The sequence below is a fragment of the Monodelphis domestica genome, chromosome 2, assembly GCF_027887165.1.
Source record: "Monodelphis domestica isolate mMonDom1 chromosome 2, mMonDom1.pri, whole genome shotgun sequence".
Taxonomy (NCBI): domain Eukaryota; kingdom Metazoa; phylum Chordata; class Mammalia; order Didelphimorphia; family Didelphidae; genus Monodelphis; species Monodelphis domestica.
In genome coordinates, this window is record NC_077228.1 from 85,468,740 (window position 1) to 85,488,158 (window position 19,419).

Consider the following 19,419-nt stretch of genomic DNA (forward strand, 5'->3'; position numbering starts at 1 on the left):
TAAGCTACCTTCCTTTATATTTTTTACCAGTTCCCTTGATATTCTAGGTCTTTTTTTTTCCCCAGCAGATTTAAGTCATTTTTTTTTCTAGCACAGTGATACTTTTTGAGTCGTTTAAGTGTTATGTCACTGAATAAGTAAATTACTTTAGAAATAATTGTCATTTTTATTATATTGACTTGGCCTATCCATGGGCAATTAATTAACTCTTTTACAGTTGTTTGGATCTGATTTATTTGTGTAATAAGTGTTTTGTAATTGTGATCATATAGTTCCTGCATTTGTCTTAGCACGTAGTTTCCCAGATATTTTATATTGTCTACATTTATTTTAAATGACATTTCTTTATCTCTTGCTTTTAAATTTATTTGTAGTATAAGGAAAATGGTGATAGTTTTGTGGGTTTTATTTTATATGCTACAATTTTACCCAGGTTTTTAATTACTTTGATTAGTTATTTGATTGATACTCTAGGATTATCTACGTATACCATCATATCATTCTCAAAGTATGTTAGATTTATTTCATTATTGCCTAGTGTAACATTCAAATTCTTCTCTTATTGATACAACTAGTATTTCTAGTACAGCATCAAATAATAATGGTGATAATGGGAATCAATTTTTCCTTCTTGATCTTATCAAGAAAGCTTCTAGTTTATCCCCATTACCTATATTGTTTGCTGATGATTTTAGATAGATGCCACTTATCTTTTTGAGATATGTTCCATTTATTCCAATGTTCTCTAGTGTTTTTAATAGGAATCGATGTTGCATTTTGTCAAAAGGTTTTTCTGCAAGTATTGAAATGATCATAAGGTTTATTCTGATTTTTTATCAATATGGTCAATTATATTGATAGTTTTTCTAATATATCTATTCTTCCTTGCTTTTGTGGTATAAAAATATACCACGATATTGTGGTATAAAATCATTGTATATGATCCTTGTGATATGTTGCTATAATCTTCTTATTTATTTTGCTAAAAATATTTGCATCAATATTTATTAGGTATATTTGTCTATAGTTTTCTTTTTCTCCTGGTTTAAGGCTCAGCATCATAAGAGTCTCATAAAAGATATTTGGTAGAGTTCCTTCCTAGGACATTCTTCTGAATAGCTTATATAATATTAGAATCATTTTTTAAATGTTTGAAAGAATTTGCTTGTGAGTCCTTTTGGTGCTGGGAAGTGATGGTGAACCTTTAAGAGACTGAGTGCCCAAACTGCAACCACACCACATGAAAGCTTCCCCGCCTCTTACTCCAGACAGAGGAGAGAGGAAGGGCTCCCATTGGGCTGCTGACAGAGGGGCAGGTCATATAAGAAATGTTCTTGGGCTTGTGGAGAAGGGGAAGGGAGCAGCCCCCTCCAATATGCTCTGGCAAGTTTGCCATGAGTTTAACAACAATCTTAGGGCTTATTTCTTAGGGAGTTCACTGACTGCCCTTTCAGTTTCATTTTCTGAGATGGTACTGTTTCAGATGGACAATTTTAAAATTTAATATGGAAAAATATTATAATAGAATGCACACTATGTATAAGATACTCTAACAAAACTGCATCAAACTTTCTACAAATGCCCATTCAGCTGTATCTTTCATTTTATTTAGCAGCCTGAAAAACAAACAAACAAAAAAACCCCCAAAACCAAACAATTGGGGAGGTCATGAGTTCCACAAAAAAGATTGTTTTAAATTCACAGTCTGCTAACAAATGTCCCTCCATATTAAGATAGTGGGCATTGGTTATAATGTTGCTGTTGAATGTTAGAAGAAGCACTAAAGAGTAAAAGATTGTTGGATTAGAATTTAAAAACAAAAACAAAAAAGAAACAAAAAAATTGCATTTAAGTGTTCCCTCTGATACCAATTAATTATGTGCCAAGCCTCAGGCCATTCACCTACAATTTCTTTAGGAAGTTATCATAAAAACCCAATCTGAAGAAATGACACATTCTTTGATGAATTGTGAATAATATTTGTAAAGAAGCATTTCTGGGATGTAAAAAGATGAATTAGAGGAAAAGATATAACATTCTATGAGAATTCAACAAAGATATATTCCTGCAAAAGAGATATATTAAACTTTCAATAAGGAGTTTTCATTTGAACTGGGATATGCTTCAATAAATAATAGTTTATAGTTAAATAGTCAAATAGTTTATCTACAAGTTAGAACCTTATCCTATAATTGTACCATTTTAGTAAGCCATGCCTTCTCAATTCTGTTGTTTTGATTTTTTTTAATCCAACTTCACAGATGTTGATCCGAATGTGCTACAGCTTGACAGGCAGTTTTCCAGAATCAATTGCTAAATATTCAGGGTGAAAATCCACAATACTAAAATCACCTAACACTAAAAATCAGGGCTAGGTTTACTGTTTTGTTTGTCTATAGTTAAGGAAATGATAAAGTGTGTTCTACACATTTTTCCTCCAGAGTCAGTAGTTAAATATTTGCTATTTTTTTCTTTGAACTATATCACTTGCTGAATAGCATATACAAATATATAAGTGGGGACTTTTGATGTGTATTTTTAGGTGGATATGTACCTACAGCGGGCCTTAGACCTAGTCTTCTCCTGTGGATGAGGGCACATTTCAGAGGGGTTATGCTCAAGTGCTAAACAGAACAAAGGAATGTAATAGTTAAGGATGAACATACAAAAGAATTTTCCCAAAATATAAAGTAGAAGAAATGAACTATAGAGCTTTAACATTTGTTAATGTTAATAATGTATATTAATAATAATACATCATAATATATAATAATACTGTAAAATAATGTTAATAAAAAACAAGCAAACAATATAGCACAACACCAATGAACTTTATATGTGTGTGTGTGTTTAGGACACTTCAGTGCCCTAAACACATATATATCATCCAATTTAAAGCTTTAAAAATCATGCAAAATTCATCAAATTTATAAGAAATAAAATCGTTCCCCATTTGATAAATGGTTAAGGGATATGAATTGGCAATTTTCAAATAAGGAAATCAAAGCTATCAATAACCATAGAAAAATGTTCTAAATCCCTTCTGATAAAGAAATACAAATCAAAACAACTCTGAGGTACCACCTTACACCTAGCAGAGTGACCAACATGAAAGTAAGGAAAATAATAAATGTTGGAGGGGATGTGCCCAAACTGGGACACTAATGCATTGCTGGTGGAGTTGGGAATTCATTCAACCATTCTGAAAGGAAACTTGGAATTATGCTTTAAATGAATGCATGTCCTTTGATCCAGCAATTCCACTACTGGGTTTGTATCCCAAAGAGATTTAAAAAAATGGGAAAAAGGTTCTGTTTGTACAAAAATATTTATAGCTGCGCTTTTTGTGGTGGTGAAAAATTGAAAAATGAGGGGGTATCCCTCATTTGGGGAGTGGCTGAATGAATTGTGGGATATGATGGTGATGAAATACTATTGCACTATAAGGAATGGTGAACTATATGGTTTCTGTAAGAACTGGAAAGACCTACATGAACTGACATGGAGTGAAATAAACAGAACAAAGAGAACCTTAAACACAGTAACTTAACCACTGTGGGGTAATCAAACTCTACTACTAAAAGCCACACAGTGACCCAGGACAACACTGAGGGACTTATGAGAAAGAATGCTATCCACATCTGTAGAAAGAAATGTGGGAATAGAAACACAGAAGAAAACATGTAATTTATCACTAGTTTATATGAGTATGTGATTTAGGGTTTGGGTTTTAAAAGATTATTACAAAAACTAATAATATGGAAATAGGATTTGACTGATAATATATGTAAAACCCAGTGAAATCCCTTGTCAACTATGAGAGAGGAGAGGGAAGAGGGGAGAGAGACAAGAGTCATGTAATCATGGAAAAATTAAAAAAAAATTTAAGTCACAGTAAACATGGGCTAGTTTGGAAATATGTTTTATATGACTTCACCTATATAATCAGTATAATAGTGCTTGTCTTCATAAGCAACAAGAGAAGGGAGAAAGAGAATTTAGAACTGTTTTTAAATGAATATAAAATTGTTTTACATGAAATTGGGACATATTTAATGAAATAAATAAAATATATGAACAGCATCTAAGAAGATAAGAATGGGAAGGAAGGAAAGCAAAAATGAATAAAGGAAAGAAAGGAGGAAATAAGCATATTCTCAATATCTACTATGCTCCAGGCATTATGTTTAAGACCAGTACAAAATATTAGCTCATTTGACCCTCAAGACAACCCTAAGAGGTAAGTTCTATGATTATGTCTTTTCCAGTTGAAGAAACTTAGACAAAGTTAAGTCACTTCTCCAGGATCAGACATTAACAATTGTCTAAAGCCAGATTAGAATTAATTTATTCCTGATTTTAAGCCTAACATTTTATCAATTGAGTTACCTAGCAGTCAGGACTGACCCTGACTTTAGGAACATCTAAGTTTCATTTCCTTTTCCTGCAAAGCTGCATTAATACTTGTGCAATTTATTTTATTATTACCATGAAGATCAGACTTTTCAAACATTAAAATATTACATAAATGTGGCTGGTTAAGGTAATAATAATGATCAATCAAAAAGCATATATTTATCAATGATGATGTTCCAGATGCTGATAGGTTATTTTTTATTCTTATTCGTTTTCCAGAAACCAGATTAATAAAATTTTTCTTATTCATTTTTGACATTATAATATCATATTTTCTTCCTCTCTCCCACTCTTCTCATCTCATATTCCCCCAAAGCAAATAATATGATATAGCTTGTATATATTTTATCATGCAATACATGTTTCTATGTCTAGCATATTGGGAAACAAGACATATATTGCTTACAATATAGAAAAAAATTTTGAGGAAATGAAGTGTAGAATATGTTTCAGTATTCATTCATTCTCTGTCAATTCCTCTCTTGATGGTGGTTATCTTTTTTATTTTTCCTCATGAGTCTCTTGGAGTTGTCCTGGATCCTTGTCTTACTGATAATAGCTAAGTCATTCAAAGTTGATTACCATATACTGTTATTGTCACCATGTACAATGTTTCCCTGGTTCTGCTCATTTTAATACACATCATTTCACATAAGCTTTTCCAGATTTTTTGGATAATCATTCTGTTTATTATTTCTTGTGGCACAATAGTATTTCATTACAATCACATGCTACAACCTGTTTAGTCATTCCCCAACTGAAAAATATCTCTTTAATTTCCCATTCTTTTCCATCACTAAAAAAGTTCCTAACAAGTATTTTTTTTTGTTAATTAGGCTCTTTTTTCCATCTTTGATTTCTTTGGAATAAAGACCTAGTAGTGATATAACGTATCAAAGGGTATCTATAATTCTATGGTCCTTTGGGCATGGTTCCAATTTATTCTCCAGGATGGTTATATCAGTTTTAGCTCCACCAACAGTGTATTAGTATTATAACTTTTCTATATCCTCTCCCAACATTTATCATTTTCCTTTTTTGTCATGTTATCTAGTCTGATAGGTGAAGTGTTATCTCAGAATTGTTTAATTTGCATTTACCTAATTAATAGTGATTGGGAGAATTTTTTCATATAACTAACAATAGTTTTAATTTCATATGAGAATTGGCAGTTTAAATTCTTTGACCATTTGGAGAATTCTTTGTATTTTGATATATTTGAATCAATACTCTGTGTATTTGAGAAATGAGGCCTTTGTCAGAGTGATCATCATATACTTGTGCTATGAAGACAGTTTTCTCAGTTTGTGGTGTGTTTTTTGATCTTGGTTGTATTGATTTTGTATTTTCTACATCCTTTAGATTCAAAGGCAAAAATAAAAGTCTTTTACCTCATAGATCTTACAGTCTTTTGTGGAAACAACATGCATCCATTTAAGTGTATACCAAAATATATATTTATATGTATACATACATTTGGATCATATAGCTAAATTCAGGTTATAGGCTTTAGATATTGAGATGATCAAGAAAGAATTTTTGTTTCTTTTTTTACTTGGTTATGTAATTTTCATTATTCATTCTGGTTATATAATTATCATACAGAATTAAATCTCATAGATTTTGCTGTGTCACTTGGTATCAGATAAGAACATAATGATGAATTTAAAATAGCCCCATTCTGGGGAATTAGCTTGACATACTCATTGTTAGTCTCCAAGCTTTCTCTCTAAAAAAGGGCTACTTTTATGTTGTACATAAAATGGCTGATTATAGCCATAGCAGAGGTGGTGTTGACCTTTACGTTTCTAGGAGGAAATTGTGGGGATACATTAACAACTTTAATTTGGGGTAACCAAAAAAGGACAGATTGGAGATAAAGTGATTAGGTATTCATTAGTACTTTTTAGGCAATATAGAACCAGTTGTATGGTATTTCCAGCATCAAATTTTTATTATGCTTTACAAGACTGAAATCCTCTCACCAAGCAATTAACATGAGCAACTAAAGTCAACAAAAGGAGGCCAAATAATGAATAGGTCTTAGCAATATGAGGGCTGTGGAAGCATGACATTAATTTTATATTTATAATTTAGTCTTTCAAATAACTGCTAAAAGAGAGAATCAAGTTATATATCACATGGTACAGAGTTATGATTGATAACTCAGAACAGGCATATAACTGAGAAATTACTATCCTGAAATATGAAAAACTATATAAAAATTAGAATGATTAAATTTTGATGGGATAAAATCATATTCTGCTGTTTCATTTCTTAGGTGACAGTGTGGGACTATAATTAATTGTTGCCATACTTTCATTCATTATACAATTGTTGTTTTTTTTCATCCTGAACTATAAAGTAAAGTTTATGAGCCTTGTCTTACTGACACTTATATGTCAAAATCAATTTCTTTCTATCAATTTCATACATACCTATGAGGAGTTAGATCATCCATTAGGGAAAGTCTGAATAAAATATTTTCAAAACATTCTAATAATCATTTTTTAAGCTGAAGCTTTAAAAACATCATTCACATGACATGCTTTTATCTCCATTGATATGACATCACATGCATAGCTTCTATGAAGAATCTATATACACGTTCATGGCTCTAACACCCTATTTTCTATGGGGGCCAGATATAGACAGGGACACTATATCTGACCAGATAAATAGATTATAATTCTAATACATCTGAATTTTTAAAATACTGAAATTATTCAAAATACTAGTCATTATTGTAGATTATTGGAAAGAATATTTTTGGGGGGCAGCTAGGTGGTATAGTAGTTAGAGCACCAAGTCCAGATCAGAAAGACCTGTTGTAGTCAATTAACCTTGTTTGCCTCAGTTTACTCAAATGTGTAACACATGTAAAATGAACTGAAGAGAAAATGGAAAACCATTGGAGTATATTTTCCATAAAAACCTCATATGGGGGGCACAGAGTCAGATATGACTGAAACAATTGAACAAGAACAACAACATTACCCCTAGAGCTAAGGTTTAGGCCAGCTTTTTCCTTTTTGTGGAAAGTTAAATGAGTCCTATTCCTAAAAAAGAGGACAAAGATCCTGTTTCCTGTTAGGTGTTTTATTTTGTGTTTATTTTTGTCACCTATTTGTGAAGAAGCTCAGCTAGGCCTATCTACTGTGGATGAAAGCCTCTGGGACCTGAGTCCACCAGATATTGAAGGAAGCTTTTAATGTCCTACAGTAGCCACATAGTGAACTCTATCAGTCTGACATTTGAAATAAGCAGGGATTAGGGGTTGTGGTACAATGAGGATGCTAAAACCCTGGCGGTGGAACTGTAAACTGATACAACAATTTCGGTGAGCAACCTAGAGCCATACTAAAAGGGTCACAAAACTATGCATACTTTTTGACCCAGAAATTCCACTACTGGATCTATTAGAGATTAATTAGAGATTAAAGATTAGGGTAAAAGAACCTACTTATATAAAAAATATTTATAGGAACTCTTTTTTTTTTGTGGTAGCAAAGAACTGAAAATTGAATAAATTCCATCAATGGGGGAAATGGCTGAGCAAACTGTAAAATATGATTGCAATGGAATATTATTGTGCCTTAATAAATGAAAAAATGATCATAAATATATCTGGAATTATATATAGGAAGTGATGCAAAGTGAAATGAACAGAACCAAGAGATTCCTGTACACAGTAACAACAATATTGTATAATGACCAAGTGCAAATGACTTAACTATTGTCAAAAAGCAAAGAATCCAGGATAACTTGAAAGGACTCGTGAAAAAAATGATATCCACTGCCAAAGATAGAATAGTTGGGGTCTGAATGCATATTAAAATATATAATTTGTCACTTTATTTCCTCCAAGAATTTTTCTCTGCGAAGAATATGTATCATTTCTTAATATGACTAACATAGAAATATGTATTTTATGATATCATAGGTACAAACTATATATCATGTGCCTTCTTGGGCAAGGTGAAGGTGTTGGAGGGAGAGAAAATGGATCATAAAATGTCAGAAAATAAATATTAAAATTATATTGACATATAATCAGAATAAATATAAAAACAATAAAAAAGAATAGGGGAATAAATAGCTGGTAAAGTTTTAAGAATTCAGGATCTATCTATGGTGATCTGAGATTTTTGTCTCTTTTCCTTCCCTTATTTTGCTTGTTGCTGACTCATTCACTTCAAATATAATAATCAGATACTTGTGAAACGTATTCATGCTTTCTAGAATGTTGTTTTTTCCACTAAGAACTTAAGTTTCATGAGAATCAGACAAATGAATACATGCAATAAAAGAAATCATGATGCCCTGGGTTATAACCTAATTATCACCATTTTGCAATTGATTCTTTATACTGATTTGTTCAGTCTTTGGAGACAATTGTTCCAAATAAGACTTCTTCAGAGATGATTACATAATTTTCTTGGGAGTTCAGGGATTTGTTTTCTGTTCCCACATAGTTGCATTGAGCTGCCAGAGTTCAGAGGTACAAAGGAAGTTGTTGTGTGTTCATAAGAGGTATCTGCATATTAGAGATGTGCAGTGATCTTTTTCTTAGATTCATGTTTTGAGGCCTAAAATTATGACTTTATTTTTACTAGACAGCATTTGAAAATAGAATAGGATAAACAGGCATTGATAAAAAAATTATTTATTTAAACATTGTACATTTATTTAGCATTCATTGTATCTCAAGTTATTTAAAATATCAAGACTGTGTGGAATCAAACATTTATTTTATGCACTTGCAATTTATTTTAATAACAATTTGTTTCATTTAACTTGACTTTCCATACAGTTTACTTTTTTCTTGAAATATTACTTTCATGCATATATTCTTTACTTTTGTACTTCCTTCATATTAGTTGTCCTTAACCTTAAGTTGTTTTCATTAGTTTATTTTTAAGTTATTATCCCAAATTCCTCACAACTTTAGTTTCTAGACTTCTTCCCAAGTATGTATGTCTAATAACCTCCAACACGGATCTTTATTCAGTTTAAGTGTTGGACTTGTCCTTTCCTCACAACCTTCTCTTACTTACTAACAATTAGAGCTATCCAATGTGAAATGAACTGGATCTGGAGTGGAAGAGTTCCTTTTTTACAGTTCAGAAGAAAAAGGAAGAATAATTCTCAGGTTCTATCATACTTGAGGTCCAATTCTGGCAATGAATTGGGCTAGATGACCTCTGAGACCCCTCCTAATATAAAAACTTTCCTTCCAACATGCCCACACATATGAATGTGTATATGTAGGTATGTGTATATGTAATGAACAACAGATGTATGTGCACAACACATATGCACATAATCTATAAATATTTGTCATATTTGTATTTTATTGGTTTTAAAAGCAGTAGATAATTATGTGTGTACTAATTACAAGACAAGCAATGGCAGGAATAGTTCTCTACATCGACTATATTATCAGTGAAGATGAAGGAATCTTCAGAAAAATGGAACATATAACCTAAGAAGAGAATATTTTTTAAAGATTCTAAGAGGACAGAGAATGATGCAAATCATGGTAATGAGGGTCTCACTGTTCCAAAGTAGAAGAATGTGAGATAGATGATGAAATAAAGTGTTAATATTATATTTTCAGTGGTTTGAAAATCAAAAGCAATGTTAAAGTAGGATTGTGCTCCCCAAATAACTAAAGGAAGGTTGAGCCCCTTGATTTAATCAATCAAGTAGGCAAAATTATGAACTATATCTGAACCAATTCTTTATCAATTCAAAAAGAATGAAGTGCTTTGATCATTGGATACAGATAGATGATGCTAATAATATATGACAAAATGGGGTCCTCGTTCCACCCCCAAGTCATTCCATCTTCACATTCATTTTGTGTATTTTCCTTCATGTGTTTTCACTGGCTGTTTTCCACACCTGGAATAATCTCATTCATTTTTTCTACTTCCTTGGATTCTTTAATTTCCTTCAGGTCCCAGCTAAAGCCTTACCTTCTATGAGATGCCTTTTCCATCTTCTTTAAACTGAGTGCCTTTTTCTAAGATTTCCTCCACTTTAGAAACTCTAATTCCTTTTATAACATAGTTGTTTACATCTTCTCTACCCATTATATTGATAACTCCTTGAAATCAGGGACTGGTTTTCCCTCTCTTTTTATCCTCTTCACATAGAACATTGCTTTGCATATAGTACATGCTTAATAAATATCTCTTGATCAAACGTAATAAACTTTGTTAAGAACATACAAGGCAGTCCTCAGGCACTTATGAGAAAGAATGCTATCCACATCAAGAGAAAGAACTGTGGGAGTATACATGTAGAAGAAAAACACGATTTATCACTTGTTTATATGGGTATAAGATTTGGGGTTTTGGTTTTTAAAAGATTACTCTATTAAAAAAATGAATAACATGGTAATAGGTATTGAGTGCTAATACATGTATAACCCAGTAGAATTGCTCTGGGAGGATGGAGGGAAAAGGGAAGATAGAGAACATAAATCATGTAACCATGGAAAAATACTTAAAAATAAATATCTGAAAATAAATGAATAAATACCTGTTGACTATAAGTCATGGTGCAGATGAAGTTACTATCGTGTGCGCTATATGCTTGTTAGGACTAATATTACACTAATAATTTTATACTTATCAATGAAAGAAATAAAACTTTGCAAAGTATTCTAAACCACATGATATAGTATTCAGCAATACAATCATCAGCTCTTCTAGAAGTAAACCAAAAACATGATTTTTAAAAATCCCAGTAAGTTTGTCTCATACCAATGGTGAGAAAAATGTTCCCTCACTTTGCATCTGGAAGCTATATTTAACTTTAACTTGATAGTCATGAAAGTCTCCATTAATCAACACTATTCTCAAGTGGACATGAAATGCTCAAATTTCCAAGATCAGAAAATGCAAAAGTCTTTCCTAGTTGTCATCTAGGATCATGTTCATGACTGGGGCCTCCTGTGGATTTTTGAGATTCTTGTTAAAGATGTTTATAAGTTACATCTTAGTTTTGATTAGTGACTGATTTTTAAAATCCATGATAAAAGGAAACAATCAATCAAGACTAATGCCATTAACAACTTTTTTAGTTGTTTAACATACTTGGAAGATACCGATATATCTTGAGTAATTCACACACATTGGGGGACACACATCATTCCTAAACGATAACACTTATGGGCTTGTATTACAGAAAAAAAATTAATCATAACAGTTACTTAGTCACAAAATGAAGGTTTAGAACAAAAGGAAGTTTTGGTTGGCTAGCACTAGGCTGTCATATATCAATTTCTGAAGTGAAGAAAGCCCCCAGTGTGCTCCTGCCTGAGTTTAAAAACCTTTCCTCAGTCCATTAGCTTTCACATGTCATTCTGGTATGTCAACATTCTGCTGGCAATCCTTCTTCCTTTGCCAAGTTGGCCATATTGGCACCCACCTTAATTGCCTTAAGGGACACCAAAGCTTGGACTCTGTCCTTGTGATCAAGGTCCTCTAAATAACTTCGTTCACACACTGTGGTGGGAGAGGGAGTGAGAACTCTCTGTGTCTCTTAAATTTCAGGACATATGACACTTTGTACCTAGAAAAATACTGGCTATGGATTCAATTTAAAAAAACAAACAAACAAACAAACCAAAAAAACAACAACTTTCTGTAAGCAAGTGTTTGGAGTTTACCCGTTAGCCACATATTTTCTATATTTCTATCTCATTATTTTAATATAAATTTAAGGCCACTTTTTTCTTGTTCTCTCTAAGTAACTGTAGGAGTTTGCCCTTAGGCACTTTTTGGAGGGAGGAAATAGTTTATAACAATGTATCTTACTATGATATCATAGTACATGTACTTTTTGTAAACAATTATTTGAATTCTGAATTACTGATGTTGAAGGGAAGGACACTGGCAGGGATTCATGAATGAAATGACTAGAAACTTAGTTCTAGTAGTAACTGAGCTGATACTACTAAATAAGGAAAGGGGGAGAAGGTAGTACAAAGAGTACAATAAAAATGGAAATATTAGGGGAACTTTTGCAGAAGCCACAAACATGTGAAGGTCAGCAGATGACAGAAAATGTTTAGAAACTTAGAAATGACTAAAATATGTATAAAATGTGATATTAATGTAAATATACAAAATATATTTTAAGTTAAAAAGAAGCAAAAAGTTTACTAAAAGAATGAGAAATTCATCAAATGACACACAAAAGCTAGAAATGTAGATATATCTATGTAGTGTAAAGGATACATTTTAGTATTGTGACCTAAATTATATTAATTATTGGTCACCATGGATATCCCAAATAATAAAATAAAAATACCCAACTCAGTCTGAAATTTTATGGTGATTTAATTAATATAGTGGAAAGAAATTAAGAAGAAGGGAGAAGGAAAGGGTGTAGGATTTTCTCCTGCCTGGCTTGTGCTGGGCAGGAAGATTAAGGGATCTAGAAAGTACGATTTTAGAGTGTTAAGGAGGAAGGAATCCCCCTGAACTCCAAGAGTGCTCAGAAAAGATGCCCGAACCTGAATTAGCTCAAGGGCAAACTCACTGCCAAAACCCAGACAAATAGCTGCCATCACTCCAAGTTGTTGGAACACTTAGCACACTGCCAGCCAGAAATGCCTCTCCGGGAAAAGAGAGTGAAGAGAGCAAGTGACTTGCCCTATATAGATGGTTTTATGTCACTTTCCTGCATCTCATCTGTACCAATGTTAGCTTAGCTTGACTTAGAACAGCCCAGGGGTCTGTCTGCTGTTTCTACACATGACTGTTGAAGGCTATTTTCTCAATTACTTAATCCTTGAGTAATGTACAGACATTCCTGACCTTGTTAAACTAAGTAGGGTGGAGAAATGTAGAGTTAGGAGAAATGTAGAGTTCCCAAGACTTGATTCTGTTAAACCAAGTATTCTCCATTGTTGCTAATCAGGAGATAGCTAAATCAGATCTTCTAAAGTACAGTCTGAGTAGGGTGGAGTAGTTTTAAATTTTACAGTACAGAAAAGTTTAATAACTCAAATGCAAAAATAAAAATAAATATTGATATATCTCCAGAATGAAGGGAGCACCAATATTTTTAATGGATTTTTCAGATCACAAGAGTATGGTCCCCCAATCCATGTGATGAGGAAAGAATACTTGTTTTTAGCTGTCCTTATCTATGTATTCATGATGAAACAAAGATATTACTCAGCATTTTTCAGCAAAAGATCATAACCTATTATTGGCTATGAGGGGGAGTTTAAATGATACACTAGTATCACTGAAAATCTATAAAAACAAAGAAACCTTTTTATAGTTAAAAAGAAAATACTTATATTGAATAAGAAAGTGTGAGAATTGCATTTTATATCAATAAAATAATATCCAAATTAATAAAATAACTTAATCAGTATAGGAAATGTGATAAAATTATTGTGGGAAGGAACATGGAGTAATGAAGAATCAGATATGACTGAATGTCTGAGTAATAATAGAGTTTGCTGAGTGAGAAAGTCAATACACACTTCTGAAAAAAAATGCTTTTTTTAACTGGGTGGAAAAAAATTTTGAGCTGGAAAATCAATAAGGAGGATTGTGTAATAGTTAAGGCAAAAGATGATGGGAGACTAAGGTATGTTTATGATTGTATGAATGATGAGAAGAGACTATTTTAAGAGATGCTATTTGGCAACATTCTATATTTGAGAGGAAGGAAATAAAGAATTGAGAAGAACAGCAAATTTAGGAACAAGGGATGATGAAAGCATGGTAGAAGCCATTTAAACAATAGAAATATTTTGAAGAAAGGCAGTCTTTCTTTCTTTTTATTTTTGAGAGGAGGAAGAATGAGCCTTGTTTTGATATATTGACATTGAAATGTATAGAAGATCTGGTTTGAAATGTACAGTAGGAGGTTTTCTATGTACAATTGAAACTCAACAGAGAGCTTGACATCCCATGTATAGATCTAGGAGTCATTTGCAGAGAGATAATCATTAAAATAAGAGTAAATAGGAAGTGAGACAGGTCATTAGGACAGGACACAATGCATTCTGGAAGTTAGACAGCAACCACCAAGCCTGAGGGGAAAAGCACAGCATCCAGCTGGAGCTGGTTTTAATCACTCAAAACTCACTTGGGGCAGAGATATGGACTGGTAAAGTGTGAAATTCCCATTAAGGAAAGAAACTAGGCACTTTGAAATCCAGCCCCAGGGAAACTACAGTCAGAGTGGAAGTAACCAGAAAGCAAATGATAAGGAAAGAAGAGGGTTGGGATAAAGACTAAAACAAAACAAAGAAGACTTGAAGACCTTGAACATGAACAGAAAAATAAATAGGAAAAAAACCCACAGTAAAATCAAAAGAAAAAATGACCATATCTACTAAAGTTAGGCATCAATGATTAAATTACATTAAAATATTTCCTTCTATTTTAATACTGTTGCAAGTATTTTGGAATATTTAGGACCTTTCTTTATTTTTTGACTACCTTGGGGTATATGACTAGCAGTGAAACTTCCAGATTAGAAATAATGAATATTTTAGTCACTCTTATTAATTCCAAGTCCTTTCACAGAATGATTGGACCAAGGCACTGTTTTGTGTATTAATTCACTCATTTGTCTATAATCCTTTGTCGCTCCATAATCAATCATTCCCTATTTTTATCATCATGGTCAGTCTGCTAAGTATGAAGTAAAATCTGTCAATTGCTTTAATCTAGATTTATGTTATTCATGATTCATATGGATTATATATATATATATGTATATATACATATATACGTGTGTCTGTAAATACTATAAGTATATGTGTACAAATGTATGTGATGTATATGCATATGCATATGCATATTAGCTTCTATAGGAATAGTCCTAACAGGAAAGTACACCAAAATAGCTTCATCTGAGAAATATGCTACTGACAAATGCTAATGACAAAAAATTAAAAGAAAGAAAAAAATGACAACTTTGTAAGATAACTGGGGAAGGTTGGATGCAGGTACTCAACAGAATACAGATGTATTTAGAACATGAGAGTTAATGAAAGAAAATTCATGCATAGTTAAATAAATCTTTCTGTCAACAAATAAAATGAACATACATTAAAGAGAGAAAATGTCTTATACTATAAAAGATCATTTTAGATAGCTTCTGAATAAGATTTACTGGGGGGAACAAAATCACTTTGCCTTTGCAACGCAATTTTATCCATTTATAGCCATAACAACTACAGTCATATATTACAATAGAGGGGAAAAAACTGAAGCATATAATATGCAGATTTATCTTTCTCAATCATCTACATATGTGCACTTACAAGACACTATGTATTTCTTTGCTTTTAAAAATACAATTTTCCCTAAGATTCACTTCAATCATAATAAAGCAAGACTGGAACAATGAATTTTTAACAATTTTATTTAGATAACACTGTCATCAATTGGATAGAGAGCTGGCCTCAGAGGCACTGACATATGGGTTCAACCTGACTGGAACATTCTAGCTGAGTGACCCTAAACAAATCATTTAACCTCTTGGTACTCTAAGCATCTCTCAAAGACTATAATTTGCATAAAAGGTGCCTATTTGAATTTGTAATGGAGATTTCCTCCTATGGGAGTTCCAAGTCCTCTTCTGTCTTATCATAATAAGTATGTGAGGAAGGCAATGCAAATTTTATTTTCCCATTTTATGGATAATGAAATTAAGATATAAAGGATTAAGTAATTTACCTTTGGTCAAAAATACAGCCATTAATTAATTTTTATATTGTGTACAGAACATTGTATTGGGTACTGGAAAATGTGTGAAATTTTGATAAGACATACTCCTTATCCTCTGTCAACTTAAAGTCTATTGATGGGGTTAAGTTACTAAATAATTAGCCAGGATATAGAGTATTACTTGAAAAATTCAATGAAATGTAAAAAATATAATGCTATGTGAGGTTAAAACTGGAAGGTGATCTTGGACTAAGGTAATCAGTGATGGCTTCAAAGGAAAGATTGCTTGAATTCAAGTTTAGTTTTAATAGATTAATTGGCTCAAAGGAAAAGAAAGGTGAAAGAGAAGGTGAGTAGGCATCATTAGCATACAGATGAGCTTGAAGAAAAGCATAGATGTCTGTGAGCATATTGTGTGTGTGTATGTGTCTAGATTATAGCATACATGGATGATTCAAACTGTACATAAAATTTCCCTTAGAGCATTATGAAGCAAGAAATATTAGTAGAGGAAGGACTACTTCAAAATTCCTAGAAAAATAACAAGAACAAAGAAATTAGGGTAATTAGCACTTTTAAAAGAGAGAGGAGTGATTAGAGAGATAACCATGAAATTGGAACTTCCTGGTGTGTGATTAAACATGAGAGAAATTGAAAGAAAAATGAATGAGGTAACTCAAAAGCTACACAGGTGATACACTAGATGAATGGTGCTGCTAAAATACAAAAATAATTAAGTCAATAGCATGAATAACTTTAAGATGAAAAAGAATGAAGATAATTTTGGATATGTTGAGTTTCATTCACAAATGAGATATCTGGGTGAAGATGACCTTTTAGACAATTGAAGATGTAATTCTGGAGCTCAAAAGAGATGACAAAACTTCTAAAGACAGAAGGAGACAGAGACAAACAATGAGAGACACAGAAAGAGGGGACCAGTGAAAAACCGAAATGGAAACATAGAGACAGGGAGATAGAGCCAGACTGACAGAGACAGAGAGAAACAGATATAGAGTGCTACCGAGATCAAATAGATAGATAAATGTGCAACATCATCTGTCAACATGTTGGCCCGTCACAAAGATTCTGGGAGTGGTAGTTCTTCCTAGCTTGGTAAGAGGAAAAAAGTGATGGTAGATGAACTCTAACATAATAGGGCAGAAATCAATTACATACAGCATAGGATACAGAAACTTTGCCACCTCTGATTTTAAAAAAATGCTAGTCATTCCTCTCCTCATTATTTTGCTACTGATTCCCATGGAGGTAATGTCAAAAGCAAATGTCATCTTTCTCTCCTACTATCTTCATTCTCATCTCAGAGTTCATCAAAGATTTTACCTTAATTAAGGAGTTATCTCACATTTATTTCCTCTCTTCCCAAGCAAGGAAGAAGAACTACCATTCTTAGAGTCTTTCTGTGACCAGTCACCACCTTGCCATAGTTTCCTATCTATGTATCTACGTATCTACATATCTATCTATCTATCTATCTATCTATCTATCTATCTATCTATCTATCTATCTATCATTTATCTCTCAAATCATCTACGAAACTATCATCATTGTATCATCTTAGATTTATCGAAGACTATTTTGAATAAAAATGTCCATTTAAACCATGGTTTTGAAATTCTTTACCATAGAAAGGGGAATGTTATACCAAAGAAAAATTTGGTGAAATTCAAATTAAGAAGTTTGAAGATGATGTTATAATGAAGGAATAAGAGAAGAGTGATGCAAATGAGATGTATCAGAAGTCAAGGTTGAAGAAAAACAGTATATTAGAGAGACTACTCAACAGTAATGAAAGCTAAAGAGAAATTAAGGAAAATGTTTTTTAAAATGTAATTAGATTTGTTGATGAGCAGTTCACAACTAAGTTTTGGGCTGGAACTCAAACATGTTTTATGAAATTCAGTATAATATTATGGTTCCAAAACCTTGGACCCTAGAGGAGATAAGTACTGATTTGTTAAGGCGATTAAAGGTAATAAACAGGATCAGAGGGGAAAAAACTTCTTGAGAATGAGGACTCAGTAGAAATGTAGCTGATTACATCAGTTCCACATCCCTGGAGCCTATATGAAAAACAAAACAAAACATTATAAAGTAATAGTAGATATCAGTCAGATAATAAGCAGGGTGGCATAGTGTTCGTGTCTTCTAAGGACTTCCCTCCTGCCAAAAATCAGGGCCATGTCTGCCTTATCCCTCCCTCCACCAAAAAATAAACAAACCCACAAAATTCATTTAATTATTCCTACTAGAAAACAGAAGAAAAACAATTGCTTGATCAAATGGTTTGATGGGGTTATGATTGCAGATGTAGACTCTAAACTATCAGCCTAGTGCAAATATTATCAATAATATGGAAATGAGTCTTGATCAATGGCACATGTAAAACCCAGTGGAATTGAGCATTGGCTCTGGAAGAGGTAAGGAGTGGAGGAGGGAAAGAACATGAATCTTGTAACCATATAAAAATATTCTAAATTAATTAAATAAAATTATTTAAAAAAATAATAATTCCACTAGATATCCTATTCATTCTCTTCCTTTCTGGACTAAATTCCTTAAGAAAGCTTCCTACAGCCTTTGCCTCTACCTCCTTTCTTCTCACTCTCTTAACTTTCTTCATTCTGGCTTTTGCTCTAACCATTCAATTCAGACTATTCTCTTCCAAGTTATCAAAGACCACTTACATACCAATTTTAATGGCTTTTCCTTAATTCTTCTGGTCTTCTCTGAAGCTATTGAAACAGCTGATCACTCTAATTTTGATTAATCGTTTTCTGACTTTGTGACCCACATTCTTTCCATTCTTTCCACTCTTCCCCTCTATTTAAAGTCAGTTAATATGATATAGGTTGTACATATGCTAGCATACAATACATATTTCAATGTTCATCATATTGTGAAAGAAGGTGCATATTATTTACACTAAAGAAAAGATATGGAGGAAATAAATGAATAATGGTACACCTCAATCTGCATTTTGACTCCATCAGTTCCTTCTATGGCAGTGTATAACCTTTTTCCTCATAAGTTCTTCAGAATGGTCCTGGAAATATACAATAATGATAATTCATTCACAACCAACCATTGTACATAATTGCTATTCCTGTGTATAACCTTTTCTTGGTTCTGTTCACTTCACTTTGCAACAATTAATAAAGATCTTTCCAGATTTTTAAATTTTTATTTATTTATTTTTTAAATCCCTTACCTTCTGCCATAGAATTGATACTATGTATTGGTTACAAGGCATAAGAGTGGTACG